The 15,510-nt window shown below is 46.6% G+C and overlaps 6 non-coding genes across 6 annotated transcripts; all 6 read left to right on the top strand.

The window, feature by feature from the left end:
- The first annotated feature begins 590 nt into the window (after window positions 1-590).
- trnal-aag (transfer RNA leucine (anticodon AAG)) lies at window positions 591-672 on the top strand. Its single transcript has one exon. It is a non-coding gene; the product is annotated as a tRNA-Leu (tRNA).
- Window positions 673-3,360: 2,688 nt separating this feature from the next.
- Window positions 3,361-3,442, top strand: trnal-aag (transfer RNA leucine (anticodon AAG)). Its single transcript has one exon. It is a non-coding gene; the product is annotated as a tRNA-Leu (tRNA).
- Window positions 3,443-6,123: 2,681 nt separating this feature from the next.
- trnal-aag (transfer RNA leucine (anticodon AAG)) lies at window positions 6,124-6,205 on the top strand. Its single transcript has one exon. It is a non-coding gene; the product is annotated as a tRNA-Leu (tRNA).
- A 2,683-nt stretch (window positions 6,206-8,888) lies between these two features.
- On the top strand, window positions 8,889-8,970 carry trnal-aag (transfer RNA leucine (anticodon AAG)). The gene has a single exon. It is a non-coding gene; the product is annotated as a tRNA-Leu (tRNA).
- A 2,683-nt stretch (window positions 8,971-11,653) lies between these two features.
- On the top strand, window positions 11,654-11,735 carry trnal-aag (transfer RNA leucine (anticodon AAG)). The gene has a single exon. It is a non-coding gene; the product is annotated as a tRNA-Leu (tRNA).
- Window positions 11,736-14,418: 2,683 nt separating this feature from the next.
- On the top strand, window positions 14,419-14,500 carry trnal-aag (transfer RNA leucine (anticodon AAG)). The gene has a single exon. It is a non-coding gene; the product is annotated as a tRNA-Leu (tRNA).
- The last annotated feature ends 1,010 nt before the right edge of the window (window positions 14,501-15,510 follow it).

Raw genomic sequence — 15,510 nt, 5'->3', positions numbered from 1 at the left:
CAAAGTCATCTCTGAAAGACCTCATTTGGAAGCTGTCTGTCGTTATTCAACGTGTGAGAGTTGGCACAAGAGGTCCTGAATCATGTTTTGGAGCAGTTCGCACGTTAGTGGCTCATTCAATCAGCAACAGCAACGAAAGAAATTACACTCTCAGAGGAACCTCTGGACCTGTGCTTTCATAGCGTCGCTAGTATTAAGGTCTGCACCAAAATCTAAACCACGTTGGAACTGAAACGGAGGAATCGACAGAGAGGCTACAGAATGACATCACTTCCATTTGGTTTTCTTTAAATCACTGAGGAGCAGGAAAATGGTAATTGCATGGTAATTTGACCAAATCATAACCGATCATATGTTCTCACGCACTCACAGATACATTTGTAGCTGAAAAGAGTCTGAGACGATAGATTGATTTTTGTCTGGATTGATGGGCTATCATTATCTGCTGCGAAATTGATATTGTAGACGGGCACATCCCAGCAGCTGTGCGAGTCGGAGAGGGGTCGTGGACCCCTTTTCACGTGACTTTGCATGTGTTGTTATGCAGGTGCACAATTGGAAGTGCAAGAAAATGGGCGGCGCCGGCGGCTGGTAGTGTGGCCGAGCGGTCTAAGGCGCTGGATTAAGGCTCCAGTCTCGACAGAGGCGTGGGTTCGAATCCCACCGCTGCCATTTCTGCTGATCAACTCCAACGACGCCGCTTGTTCAAATGCGGTTTCGACCCCTACTGCATTTCTGTTTGAAACAGAAGAAAAATGAGTTTGCTTCCTGTGGAATTAACTGTGGTGTGGTAAAGCGCCAAATTTTCCGAAGTGTCTGTGCTGTCATGATCGTGTTCGCGATTTTTCCCGCGCGGAAAATCGCATGCAGCTCTACTGTTGCTTCACGTTCCAGGCAAGTTGAGATTTTACTGGAACCGAATGGAGACTGTTATTTCATCGCTGTTGTGAAACAAAGTCCTACGGTGACTCGACTCGTCGTTATTTGGTTTTCTGGCCAATGAGAAAATCGTTCCAATGAATTTCGATGTCATTTGTTATTGAATTTCTCCCATTTACTTCATCTCCATCCTGGACACATCCGAAGGGAAAGGTAATCTAATCGCGACTGTGATTGGTGAAATTCACTTTTTATGGCCCACTCTTATTATGTTCTTTCTTTCTCTCTTTTCAGCATTGTCTCGGAAGTGGTGGTGCACTCAGTCTCCAGTATGTTTGAAAGAGTAGTTTGGAATTGCCCTGTTGTTAGTTGTCAGATTACTTTATGGCTCATGCCCCCGGACTGTCTCACATTTAGCATTCATGCTCGCTGTGTCTAAAACTGCATTTGGTTTGCCAGTTTTGTTTGTGTTCCGTGTTAAATGCTTCCGAACAGACTAAATGATTGTGCCACAGACTGCGACGGCAAGCTCCGCTAAAAAGTAATCCTTTAAAGCCGGTGTAAGCAACACAATGTTATTGGGGTCCACCGCGTAGAAACAGATACTTCGGTGTATCTCGTCCATGCTCACCACATAGCCAAAATTAAACAAGTCCCATGAAACAACGAGCTAATGGAAACAGAAAGGTGAAAGGTAGAATGGCTTCAACTGTCAGTGCTGGATGCCACTGAGACGCAGCACGGCCGGCTGAGGCTGGTTTCTGTAGTGAAGTGGTCATCACGCTCGCCTTACACGCGAAAGGTGCCCGTTTCGAAAGTGGGCAGAAACTGCTTTGTTCTTCAACTGCGGACCTTTACATGGTCAGGAACGGAGCTTTCTTGCTTGCTTTCCTATCTGGAAACCTGCCTTCGAATTTGCTTGAACAAATGTGCTCTCGTAGTGAAATGTAATGCAACTCCATTTAATTACTGTGCAAAGCATTGTAAAGTTTATCTCCAACCTTGTTCTGTTCATATGCCATTCCGTTTGAGAGTGTAGTTACCGCCTTCTGATCCTTTCACGAAAAGCAGTACCGCATTTGCATTCCTTGCGCAGGCGGCCCGGTTCAAAGACAGGGAAGAAGCTGATGCGCTGGTGTCACAGCGCACCACGGATTCCTGAACTAGTCTGTCTGTCAAATGTACCCCAAAGTCGTCTCTGAAAGACCTCATTTGGAAGCTGTCTGTCGTTATTCAACGTGCGAGAGTTGGCACCAGAGGTCCTGAATCATGTTTTGGAGCAGTTCGCACGTTAGTGGCTCATTCAATCAGCAACAGCAATGAAAGAAATTACACTCTCAGAGGAACCTCTGGACTTGTGCTTTCATAGCGTCGCTAGTATTAAGGTGCGCCACGTGATCTAAGCCACGTCGGAACTGAAACGGAGGAATCGACAGAGAGGCTACAGAATGACATCGCATCCATTTGGTTTTCTTTAAATCACTGAGGAGCAGGAAAATGTACACGGGGAGGGCGAGTGGGGAAGTGAGGCAGTTCCAGCTCTGGTGAAATTCCTTCTTTGTGATTCACTCAGCAACCAGAGACGTGAGGGTGACTCAGGCGTGAGAGCTCTTCACATCGAGAACAAAAAGCACTCAAGGGCAGTTAGCACCTCTTCCGGAGAGGGGGTGGGGTGAGGTAATTACCTTTTGACTTCTGTTACTATGTTCAGAAACTGGCTTTTAGATTGAGGTGAACACAAACTGCATTTCTCATAAACACCATGGAATTTAGCAAAATTTATTGAGTCGCTTCTCCTCGATTCCCACACAGGTTTCCAACTCAGTTGGTATCCATGAGGCTCATGTCCAGGACTGAGCATCTCTGCAGCAAATTGCACGGTTAAGGTAAAAGGCAAGGAAAGTGGCATCTCGAACTGGCTCCGAGGTCAGAGCATTCTCACAATGTGATCTGTCGTTCTCGGATTGTAATGCTACCTCCGGTTTTAGGGTGGAGAACATTCTTTGGGACTCTTATTCTGCAAAACAGACACAGTGACTGTAACTCTGCTGCACGGTATGATGTGGAACACGGCCTGCTCAGCTTTGTGCATTTTCCCTGTAGTCCGGTGTGTTTCGTGTTCCGTGTAAACGTGAAAGGTGTCCTGTTTCGAGCAATGGGTGAAATCATTTAGCAAAGCAAGAATCGAAATTGCAGTAATGTCAAGCAGCTCATGGTAATTTGACCAAATCATAACCGATCATATGTTCTCACGCACTCACAGATACATTTGTAGCTGAAAAGAGTCTGAGACGATAGATTGATTTTTGTCTGGATTGATGGGCTATCATTATCTGCTGCGAAATTGATATTGTAGACGGGCACATCCCAGCAGCTGTGCGAGTCGGAGAGGGGTCGTGGACTCCTTTTCACGTGACTTTGCATGTGTTGTTATGCAGGAGCACAATTGGAAGTGCAAGAAAATGGGCGGCGCCGGCGGCTGGTAGTGTGGCCGAGCGGTCTAAGGCGCTGGATTAAGGCTCCAGTCTCGACAGAGGCGTGGGTTCGAATCCCACCGCTGCCATTTCTGCTGATCAACTCCAACGACGCCGCTTGTTCAAATGCGGTTTCGACCCCTACTGCATTTCTGTTTGAAACAGAAGAAAAATGAGTTTGCTTCCTGTGGAATTAACTGTGGTGTGGTAAAGCGCCAAATTTTCCGAAGTGTCTGTGCTGTCATGATCGTGTTCGCCTCCCGCGCGGAAAATCGCATGCAGCTCTACTGTTGCTTCACGTTCCAGGCAAGTTGAGATTTTACTGGAACCGAATGGAGACTGTTATTTCATCGCTGTTGTGAAACAAAGTCCTACGGTGACTCGACTCGTCGTTATTTGGTTTTCTGGCCAATGAGAAAATCGTTCCAATGAATTTCGATGTCATTTGTTATTGAATTTCTCCCATTTACTTCATCTCCATCCTGGACACATCCGAAGGGAAAGGTAATCTAATCGCGACTGTGATTGGTGAAATTCACTTTTTATGGCCCACTCTTATTATGTTCTTTCTTTCTCTCTTTTCAGCATTGTCTCGGAAGTGGTGGTGCACTCAGTCTCCAGTATGTTTGAAAGAGTAGTTTGGAATTGCCCTGTTGTTAGTTGTGAGATTACTTTATGGCTCATGCCCCCGGACTGTCTCACATTTAGCATTCATGCTCGCTGTGTCTAAAACTGCATTTGGTTTGCCAGTTTTGTTTGTGTTCCGTGTTAAATGCTTCCGAACAGACTAAATGATTGTGCCACAGACTGCGACGGCAAGCTCCGCTAAAACGTAATCCTTTAAAGCCGGTGTAAGCAACACAATGTTATTGGGGTCCACCGCGTAGAAACAGATACTTCGGTGTATCTCGTCCATGCTCACCACATAGCCAAAATTAAACAAGTCCCATGAAACAACGAGCTAATGGAAACAGAAAGGTGAAAGGTAGAATGGCTTCAACTGTCAGTGCTGGATGCCACTGAGACGCAGCACGGCCGGCTGAGGCTGGTTTCTGTAGTGAAGTGGTCATCACGCTCGCCTTACACGCGAAAGGTGCCCGTTTCGAAAGTGGGCAGAAACTGCTTTGTTCTTCAACTGCGGACCTTTACATGGTCAGGAACGGAGCTTTCTTGCTTGCTTTCCTATCTGGAAACCTGCCTTCGAATTTGCTTGAACAAATGTGCTCTCGTAATGAAATGTAATGCAACTCCATTTAATTACTGTGCAAAGCATTGTAAAGTTTATCTCCAACCTGGTTCTGTTCATATGCCATTCCGTTTGAGAGTAGTTACCGCCTTCTGATCCTTTCACGAAAAGCAGTACCGCATTTGCATTCCTTGCGCAGGCGGCCCGGTTCAAAGACAGGGAAGAAGCTGATGCGCTGGTGTCACAGCGCACCACGGATTCCTGAACTAGTCTGTCTGTCAAATGTACCCCAAAGTCGTCTCTGAAAGACCTCATTTGGAAGCTGTCTGTCGTTATTCAACGTGCGAGAGTTGGCACCAGAGGTCCTGAATCATGTTTTGGAGCAGTTCGCACGTTAGTGGCTCATTCAATCAGCAACAGCAATGAAAGAAATTACACTCTCAGAGGAACCTCTGGACTTGTGCTTTCATAGCGTCGCTAGTATTAAGGTGCGCCACGTGATCTAAGCCACGTCGGAACTGAAACGGAGGAATCGACAGAGAGGCTACAGAATGACATCGCATCCATTTGGTTTTCTTTAAATCACTGAGGAGCAGGAAAATGTACACGGGGAGGGCGAGTGGGGAAGTGAGGCAGTCCCAGCTCTGGTGAAATTCCTTCTTTGTGATTCACTCAGCAACCAGAGACGTGAGGGTGACTCAGGCGTGAGAGCTCTTCACATCGAGAACAAAAAGCACTCAAGGGCAGTTAGCACCTCTTCCGGAGAGGGGGTGGGGTGAGGTAATTACCTTTTGACTTCTGTTACTATGTTCAGAAACTGGCTTTTAGATTGAGGTGAACACAAACTGCATTTCTCATAAACACCATGGAATTTAGCAAAATTTATTGAGTCGCTTCTCCTCGATTCCCACACAGGTTTCCAACTCAGTTGGTATCCATGAGGCTCATGTCCAGGACTGAGCATCTCTGCAGCAAATTGCACGGTTAAGGTAAAAGGCAAGGAAAGTGGCATCTCGAACTGGCTCCGAGGTCAGAGCATCCTCACAATGTGATCTGTCGTTCTCGGATTGTAATGCTACCTCCGGTTTTAGGGTGGAGAACATTCTTTGGGACTCTTATTCTGCAAAACAGACACAGTGACTGTAACTCTGCTGCACGGTATGATGTGGAACACGGCCTGCTCAGCTTTGTGCATTTTCCCTGTAGTCCGGTGTGTTTCGTGTTCCGTGTAAACGTGAAAGGTGTCCTGTTTCGAGCAATGGGTGAAATCATTTAGCAAAGCAAGAATCGAAATTGCAGTAATGTCAAGCAGCTCATGGTAATTTGACCAAATCATAACCGATCATATGTTCTCACGCACTCACAGATACATTTGTAGCTGAAAAGAGTCTGAGACGATAGATTGATTTTTGTCTGGATTGATGGGCTATCATTATCTGCTGCGAAATTGATATTGTAGACGGGCACATCCCAGCAGCTGTGCGAGTCGGAGAGGGGTCGTGGACTCCTTTTCACGTGACTTTGCATGTGTTGTTATGCAGGAGCACAATTGGAAGTGCAAGGAAATGGGCGGCGCCGGCGGCTGGTAGTGTGGCCGAGCGGTCTAAGGCGCTGGATTAAGGCTCCAGTCTCGACAGAGGCGTGGGTTCGAATCCCACCGCTGCCATTTCTGCTGATCAACTCCAACGACGCCGCTTGTTCAAATGCGGTTTCGACCCCTACTGCATTTCTGTTTGAAACAGAAGAAAAATGAGTTTGCTTCCTGTGGAATTAACTGTGGTGTGGTAAAGCGCCAAATTTTCCGAAGTGTCTGTGCTGTCATGATCGTGTTCGCCTCCCGCGCGGAAAATCGCATGCAGCTCTACTGTTGCTTCACGTTCCAGGCAAGTTGAGATTTTACTGGAACCGAATGGAGACTGTTATTTCATCGCTGTTGTGAAACAAAGTCCTACGGTGACTCGACTCGTCGTTATTTGGTTTTCTGGCCAATGAGAAAATCGTTCCAATGAATTTCGATGTCATTTGTTATTGAATTTCTCCCATTTACTTCATCTCCATCCTGGACACATCCGAAGGGAAAGGTAATCTAATCGCGACTGTGATTGGTGAAATTCACTTTTTATGGCCCACTCTTATTATGTTCTTTCTTTCTCTCTTTTCAGCATTGTCTCGGAAGTGGTGGTGCACTCAGTCTCCAGTATGTTTGAAAGAGTAGTTTGGAATTGCCCTGTTGTTAGTTGTGAGATTACTTTATGGCTCATGCCCCCGGACTGTCTCACATTTAGCATTCATGCTCGCTGTGTCTAAAACTGCATTTGGTTTGCCAGTTTTGTTTGTGTTCCGTGTTAAATGCTTCCGAACAGACTAAATGATTGTGCCACAGACTGCGACGGCAAGCTCCGCTAAAACGTAATCCTTTAAAGCCGGTGTAAGCAACACAATGTTATTGGGGTCCACCGCGTAGAAACAGATACTTCGGTGTATCTCGTCCATGCTCACCACATAGCCAAAATTAAACAAGTCCCATGAAACAACGAGCTAATGGAAACAGAAAGGTGAAAGGTAGAATGGCTTCAACTGTCAGTGCTGGATGCCACTGAGACGCAGCACGGCCGGCTGAGGCTGGTTTCTGTAGTGAAGTGGTCATCACGCTCGCCTTACACGCGAAAGGTGCCCGTTTCGAAAGTGGGCAGAAACTGCTTTGTTCTTCAACTGCGGACCTTTACATGGTCAGGAACGGAGCTTTCTTGCTTGCTTTCCTATCTGGAAACCTGCCTTCGAATTTGCTTGAACAAATGTGCTCTCGTAGTGAAATGTAATGCAACTCCATTTAATTACTGTGCAAAGCATTGTAAAGTTTATCTCCAACCTGGTTCTGTTCATATGCCATTCCGTTTGAGAGTGTAGTTACCGCCTTCTGATCCTTTCACGAAAAGCAGTACCGCATTTGCATTCCTTGCGCAGGCGGCCCGGTTCAAAGACAGGGAAGAAGCTGATGCGCTGGTGTCACAGCGCACCACGGATTCCTGAACTAGTCTGTCTGTCAAATGTACCCCAAAGTCGTCTCTGAAAGACCTCATTTGGAAGCTGTCTGTCGTTATTCAACGTGCGAGAGTTGGCACCAGAGGTCCTGAATCATGTTTTGGAGCAGTTCGCACGTTAGTGGCTCATTCAATCAGCAACAGCAATGAAAGAAATTACACTCTCAGAGGAACCTCTGGACTTGTGCTTTCATAGCGTCGCTAGTATTAAGGTGCGCCACGTGATCTAAGCCACGTCGGAACTGAAACGGAGGAATCGACAGAGAGGCTACAGAATGACATCGCATCCATTTGGTTTTCTTTAAATCACTGAGGAGCAGGAAAATGTACACGGGGAGGGCGAGTGGGGAAGTGAGGCAGTTCCAGCTCTGGTGAAATTCCTTCTTTGTGATTCACTCAGCAACCAGAGACGTGAGGGTGACTCAGGCGTGAGAGCTCTTCACATCGAGAACAAAAAGCACTCAAGGGCAGTTAGCACCTCTTCCGGAGAGGGGGTGGGGTGAGGTAATTACCTTTTGACTTCTGTTACTATGTTCAGAAACTGGCTTTTAGATTGAGGTGAACACAAACTGCATTTCTCATAAACACCATGGAATTTAGCAAAATTTATTGAGTCGCTTCTCCTCGATTCCCACACAGGTTTCCAACTCAGTTGGTATCCATGAGGCTCATGTCCAGGACTGAGCATCTCTGCAGCAAATTGCACGGTTAAGGTAAAAGGCAAGGAAAGTGGCATCTCGAACTGGCTCCGAGGTCAGAGCATTCTCACAATGTGATCTGTCGTTCTCGGATTGTAATGCTACCTCCGGTTTTAGGGTGGAGAACATTCTTTGGGACTCTTATTCTGCAAAACAGACACAGTGACTGTAACTCTGCTGCACGGTATGATGTGGAACACGGCCTGCTCAGCTTTGTGCATTTTCCCTGTAGTCCGGTGTGTTTCGTGTTCCGTGTAAACGTGAAAGGTGTCCTGTTTCGAGCAATGGGTGAAATCATTTAGCAAAGCAAGAATCGAAATTGCAGTAATGTCAAGCAGCTCATGGTAATTTGACCAAATCATAACCGATCATATGTTCTCACGCACTCACAGATACATTTGTAGCTGAAAAGAGTCTGAGACGATAGATTGATTTTTGTCTGGATTGATGGGCTATCATTATCTGCTGCGAAATTGATATTGTAGACGGGCACATCCCAGCAGCTGTGCGAGTCGGAGAGGGGTCGTGGACTCCTTTTCACGTGACTTTGCATGTGTTGTTATGCAGGAGCACAATTGGAAGTGCAAGAAAATGGGCGGCGCCGGCGGCTGGTAGTGTGGCCGAGCGGTCTAAGGCGCTGGATTAAGGCTCCAGTCTCGACAGAGGCGTGGGTTCGAATCCCACCGCTGCCATTTCTGCTGATCAACTCCAACGACGCCGCTTGTTCAAATGCGGTTTCGACCCCTACTGCATTTCTGTTTGAAACAGAAGAAAAATGAGTTTGCTTCCTGTGGAATTAACTGTGGTGTGGTAAAGCGCCAAATTTTCCGAAGTGTCTGTGCTGTCATGATCGTGTTCGCCTCCCGCGCGGAAAATCGCATGCAGCTCTACTGTTGCTTCACGTTCCAGGCAAGTTGAGATTTTACTGGAACCGAATGGAGACTGTTATTTCATCGCTGTTGTGAAACAAAGTCCTACGGTGACTCGACTCGTCGTTATTTGGTTTTCTGGCCAATGAGAAAATCGTTCCAATGAATTTCGATGTCATTTGTTATTGAATTTCTCCCATTTACTTCATCTCCATCCTGGACACATCCGAAGGGAAAGGTAATCTAATCGCGACTGTGATTGGTGAAGTTCACTTTTTATGGCCCACTCTTATTATGTTCTTTCTTTCTCTCTTTTCAGCATTGTCTCGGAAGTGGTGGTGCACTCAGTCTCCAGTATGTTTGAAAGAGTAGTTTGGAATTGCCCTGTTGTTAGTTGTGAGATTACTTTATGGCTCATGCCCCCGGACTGTCTCACATTTAGCATTCATGCTCGCTGTGTCTAAAACTGCATTTGGTTTGCCAGTTTTGTTTGTGTTCCGTGTTAAATGCTTCCGAACAGACTAAATGATTGTGCCACAGACTGCGACGGCAAGCTCCGCTAAAAAGTAATCCTTTAAAGCCGGTGTAAGCAACACAATGTTATTGGGGTCCACCGCGTAGAAACAGATACTTCGGTGTATCTCGTCCATGCTCACCACATAGCCAAAATTAAACAAGTCCCATGAAACAACGAGCTAATGGAAACAGAAAGGTGAAAGGTAGAATGGCTTCAACTGTCAGTGCTGGATGCCACTGAGACGCAGCACGGCCGGCTGAGGCTGGTTTCTGTAGTGAAGTGGTCATCACGCTCGCCTTACACGCGAAAGGTGCCCGTTTCGAAAGTGGGCAGAAACTGCTTTGTTCTTCAACTGCGGACCTTTACATGGTCAGGAACGGAGCTTTCTTGCTTGCTTTCCTATCTGGAAACCTGCCTTCGAATTTGCTTGAACAAATGTGCTCTCGTAGTGAAATGTAATGCAACTCCATTTAATTACTGTGCAAAGCATTGTAAAGTTTATCTCCAACCTTGTTCTGTTCATATGCCATTCCGTTTGAGAGTGTAGTTACCGCCTTCTGATCCTTTCACGAAAAGCAGTACCGCATTTGCATTCCTTGCGCAGGCGGCCCGGTTCAAAGACAGGGAAGAAGCTGATGCGCTGGTGTCACAGCGCACCACGGATTCCTGAACTAGTCTGTCTGTCAAATGTACCCCAAAGTCGTCTCTGAAAGACCTCATTTGGAAGCTGTCTGTCGTTATTCAACGTGCGAGAGTTGGCACCAGAGGTCCTGAATCATGTTTTGGAGCAGTTCGCACGTTAGTGGCTCATTCAATCAGCAACAGCAATGAAAGAAATTACACTCTCAGAGGAACCTCTGGACTTGTGCTTTCATAGCGTCGCTAGTATTAAGGTGCGCCACGTGATCTAAGCCACGTCGGAACTGAAACGGAGGAATCGACAGAGAGGCTACAGAATGACATCGCATCCATTTGGTTTTCTTTAAATCACTGAGGAGCAGGAAAATGTACACGGGGAGGGCGAGTGGGGAAGTGAGGCAGTTCCAGCTCTGGTGAAATTCCTTCTTTGTGATTCACTCAGCAACCAGAGACGTGAGGGTGACTCAGGCGTGAGAGCTCTTCACATCGAGAACAAAAAGCACTCAAGGGCAGTTAGCACCTCTTCCGGAGAGGGGGTGGGGTGAGGTAATTACCTTTTGACTTCTGTTACTATGTTCAGAAACTGGCTTTTAGATTGAGGTGAACACAAACTGCATTTCTCATAAACACCATGGAATTTAGCAAAATTTATTGAGTCGCTTCTCCTCGATTCCCACACAGGTTTCCAACTCAGTTGGTATCCATGAGGCTCATGTCCAGGACTGAGCATCTCTGCAGCAAATTGCACGGTTAAGGTAAAAGGCAAGGAAAGTGGCATCTCGAACTGGCTCCGAGGTCAGAGCATTCTCACAATGTGATCTGTCGTTCTCGGATTGTAATGCTACCTCCGGTTTTAGGGTGGAGAACATTCTTTGGGACTCTTATTCTGCAAAACAGACACAGTGACTGTAACTCTGCTGCACGGTATGATGTGGAACACGGCCTGCTCAGCTTTGTGCATTTTCCCTGTAGTCCGGTGTGTTTCGTGTTCCGTGTAAACGTGAAAGGTGTCCTGTTTCGAGCAATGGGTGAAATCATTTAGCAAAGCAAGAATCGAAATTGCAGTAATGTCAAGCAGCTCATGGTAATTTGACCAAATCATAACCGATCATATGTTCTCACGCACTCACAGATACATTTGTAGCTGAAAAGAGTCTGAGACGATAGATTGATTTTTGTCTGGATTGATGGGCTATCATTATCTGCTGCGAAATTGATATTGTAGACGGGCACATCCCAGCAGCTGTGCGAGTCGGAGAGGGGTCGTGGACTCCTTTTCACGTGACTTTGCATGTGTTGTTATGCAGGTGCACAATTGGAAGTGCAAGAAAATGGGCGGCGCCGGCGGCTGGTAGTGTGGCCGAGCGGTCTAAGGCGCTGGATTAAGGCTCCAGTCTCGACAGAGGCGTGGGTTCGAATCCCACCGCTGCCATTTCTGCTGATCAACTCCAACGACGCCGCTTGTTCAAATGCGGTTTCGACCCCTACTGCATTTCTGTTTGAAACAGAAGAAAAATGAGTTTGCTTCCTGTGGAATTAACTGTGGTGTGGTAAAGCGCCAAATTTTCCGAAGTGTCTGTGCTGTCATGATCGTGTTCGCCTCCCGCGCGGAAAATCGCATGCAGCTCTACTGTTGCTTCACGTTCCAGGCAAGTTGAGATTTTACTGGAACCGAATGGAGACTGTTATTTCTTCGCTGTTGTGAAACAAAGTCCTACGGTGACTCGAATCGTCGTTATTTGGTTTTCTGGCCAATGAGAAAATCGTTCCAATGAATTTCGATGTCATTTGTTATTGAATTTCTCCCATTTACTTCATCTCCATCCTGGACACATCCGAAGGGAAAGGTAATCTAATCGCGACTGTGATTGGTGAAGTTCACTTTTTATGGCCCACTCTTATTATGTTCTTTCTTTCTCTCTTTTCAGCATTGTCTCGGAAGTGGTGGTGCACTCAGTCTCCAGTATGTTTGAAAGAGTAGTTTGGAATTGCCCTGTTGTTAGTTGTGAGATTACTTTATGGCTCATGCCCCCGGACTGTCTCACATTTAGCATTCATGCTCGCTGTGTCTAAAACTGCATTTGGTTTGCCAGTTTTGTTTGTGTTCCGTGTTAAATGCTTCCGAACAGACTAAATGATTGTGCCACAGACTGCGACGGCAAGCTCCGCTAAAAAGTAATCCTTTAAAGCCGGTGTAAGCAACACAATGTTATTGGGGTCCACCGCGTAGAAACAGATACTTCGGTGTATCTCGTCCATGCTCACCACATAGCCAAAATTAAACAAGTCCCATGAAACAACGAGCTAATGGAAACAGAAAGGTGAAAGGTAGAATGGCTTCAACTGTCAGTGCTGGATGCCACTGAGACGCAGCACGGCCGGCTGAGGCTGGTTTCTGTAGTGAAGTGGTCATCACGCTCGCCTTACACGCGAAAGGTGCCCGTTTCGAAAGTGGGCAGAAACTGCTTTGTTCTTCAACTGCGGACCTTTACATGGTCAGGAACGGAGCTTTCTTGCTTGCTTTCCTATCTGGAAACCTGCCTTCGAATTTGCTTGAACAAATGTGCTCTCGTAGTGAAATGTAATGCAACTCCATTTAATTACTGTGCAAAGCATTGTAAAGTTTATCTCCAACCTTGTTCTGTTCATATGCCATTCCGTTTGAGAGTGTAGTTACCGCCTTCTGATCCTTTCACGAAAAGCAGTACCGCATTTGCATTCCTTGCGCAGGCGGCCCGGTTCAAAGACAGGGAAGAAGCTGATGCGCTGGTGTCACAGCGCACCACGGATTCCTGAACTAGTCTGTCTGTCAAATGTACCCCAAAGTCGTCTCTGAAAGACCTCATTTGGAAGCTGTCTGTCGTTATTCAACGTGCGAGAGTTGGCACCAGAGGTCCTGAATCATGTTTTGGAGCAGTTCGCACGTTAGTGGCTCATTCAATCAGCAACAGCAATGAAAGAAATTACACTCTCAGAGGAACCTCTGGACTTGTGCTTTCATAGCGTCGCTAGTATTAAGGTGCGCCACGTGATCTAAGCCACGTCGGAACTGAAACGGAGGAATCGACAGAGAGGCTACAGAATGACATCGCATCCATTTGGTTTTCTTTAAATCACTGAGGAGCAGGAAAATGTACACGGGGAGGGCGAGTGGGGAAGTGAGGCAGTTCCAGCTCTGGTGAAATTCCTTCTTTGTGATTCACTCAGCAACCAGAGACGTGAGGGTGACTCAGGCGTGAGAGCTCTTCACATCGAGAACAAAAAGCACTCAAGGGCAGTTAGCACCTCTTCCGGAGAGGGGGTGGGGTGAGGTAATTACCTTTTGACTTCTGTTACTATGTTCAGAAACTGGCTTTTAGATTGAGGTGAACACAAACTGCATTTCTCATAAACACCATGGAATTTAGCAAAATTTATTGAGTCGCTTCTCCTCGATTCCCACACAGGTTTCCAACTCAGTTGGTATCCATGAGGCTCATGTCCAGGACTGAGCATCTCTGCAGCAAATTGCACGGTTAAGGTAAAAGGCAAGGAAAGTGGCATCTCGAACTGGCTCCGAGGTCAGAGCATTCTCACAATGTGATCTGTCGTTCTCGGATTGTAATGCTACCTCCGGTTTTAGGGTGGAGAACATTCTTTGGGACTCTTATTCTGCAAAACAGACACAGTGACTGTAACTCTGCTGCACGGTATGATGTGGAACACGGCCTGCTCAGCTTTGTGCATTTTCCCTGTAGTCCGGTGTGTTTCGTGTTCCGTGTAAACGTGAAAGGTGTCCTGTTTCGAGCAATGGGTGAAATCATTTAGCAAAGCAAGAATCGAAATTGCAGTAATGTCAAGCAGCTCATGGTAATTTGACCAAATCATAACCGATCATATGTTCTCACGCACTCACAGATACATTTGTAGCTGAAAAGAGTCTGAGACGATAGATTGATTTTTGTCTGGATTGATGGGCTATCATTATCTGCTGCGAAATTGATATTGTAGACGGGCACATCCCAGCAGCTGTGCGAGTCGGAGAGGGGTCGTGGACTCCTTTTCACGTGACTTTGCATGTGTTGTTATGCAGGTGCACAATTGGAAGTGCAAGAAAATGGGCGGCGCCGGCGGCTGGTAGTGTGGCCGAGCGGTCTAAGGCGCTGGATTAAGGCTCCAGTCTCGACAGAGGCGTGGGTTCGAATCCCACCGCTGCCATTTCTGCTGATCAACTCCAACGACGCCGCTTGTTCAAATGCGGTTTCGACCCCTACTGCATTTCTGTTTGAAACAGAAGAAAAATGAGTTTGCTTCCTGTGGAATTAACTGTGGTGTGGTAAAGCGCCAAATTTTCCGAAGTGTCTGTGCTGTCATGATCGTGTTCGCCTCCCGCGCGGAAAATCGCATGCAGCTCTACTGTTGCTTCACGTTCCAGGCAAGTTGAGATTTTACTGGAACCGAATGGAGACTGTTATTTCTTCGCTGTTGTGAAACAAAGTCCTACGGTGACTCGAATCGTCGTTATTTGGTTTTCTGGCCAATGAGAAAATCGTTCCAATGAATTTCGATGTCATTTGTTATTGAATTTCTCCCATTTACTTCATCTCCATCCTGGACACATCCGAAGGGAAAGGTAATCTAATCGCGACTGTGATTGGTGAAATTCACTTTTTATGGCCCACTCTTATTATGTTCTTTCTTTCTCTCTTTTCAGCATTGTCTCGGAAGTGGTGGTGCACTCAGTCTCCAGTATGTTTGAAAGAGTAGTTTGGAATTGCCCTGTTGTTAGTTGTGAGATTACTTTATGGCTCATGCCCCCGGACTGTCTCACATTTAGCATTCATGCTCGCTGTGTCTAAAACTGCATTTGGTTTGCCAGTTTTGTTTGTGTTCCGTGTTAAATGCTTCCGAACAGACTAAATGATTGTGCCACAGACTGCGACGGCAAGCTCCGCTAAAAAGTAATCCTTTAAAGCCGGTGTAAGCAACACAATGTTATTGGGGTCCACCGCGTAGAAACAGATACTTCGGTGTATCTCGTCCATGCTCACCACATAGCCAAAATTAAACAAGTCCCATGAAACAACGAGCTAATGGAAACAGAAAGGTGAAAGGTAGAATGGCTTCAACTGTCAGTGCTGGATGCCACTGAGACGCAGCACGGCCGGCTGAGGCTGGTTTCTGTAGTGAAGTGGTCATCACGCTCGCCTTACACGCGAAAGGTGCCC

The sequence above is a fragment of the Chiloscyllium plagiosum genome, unplaced genomic scaffold (genome assembly GCF_037043375.1).
Source record: "Chiloscyllium plagiosum isolate Xiang-an unplaced genomic scaffold, Cpla_swu_hap1 HiC_scaffold_18, whole genome shotgun sequence".
Taxonomy (NCBI): domain Eukaryota; kingdom Metazoa; phylum Chordata; class Chondrichthyes; order Orectolobiformes; family Hemiscylliidae; genus Chiloscyllium; species Chiloscyllium plagiosum.
This window is presented reverse-complemented; position numbering and strand designations above follow the sequence as displayed.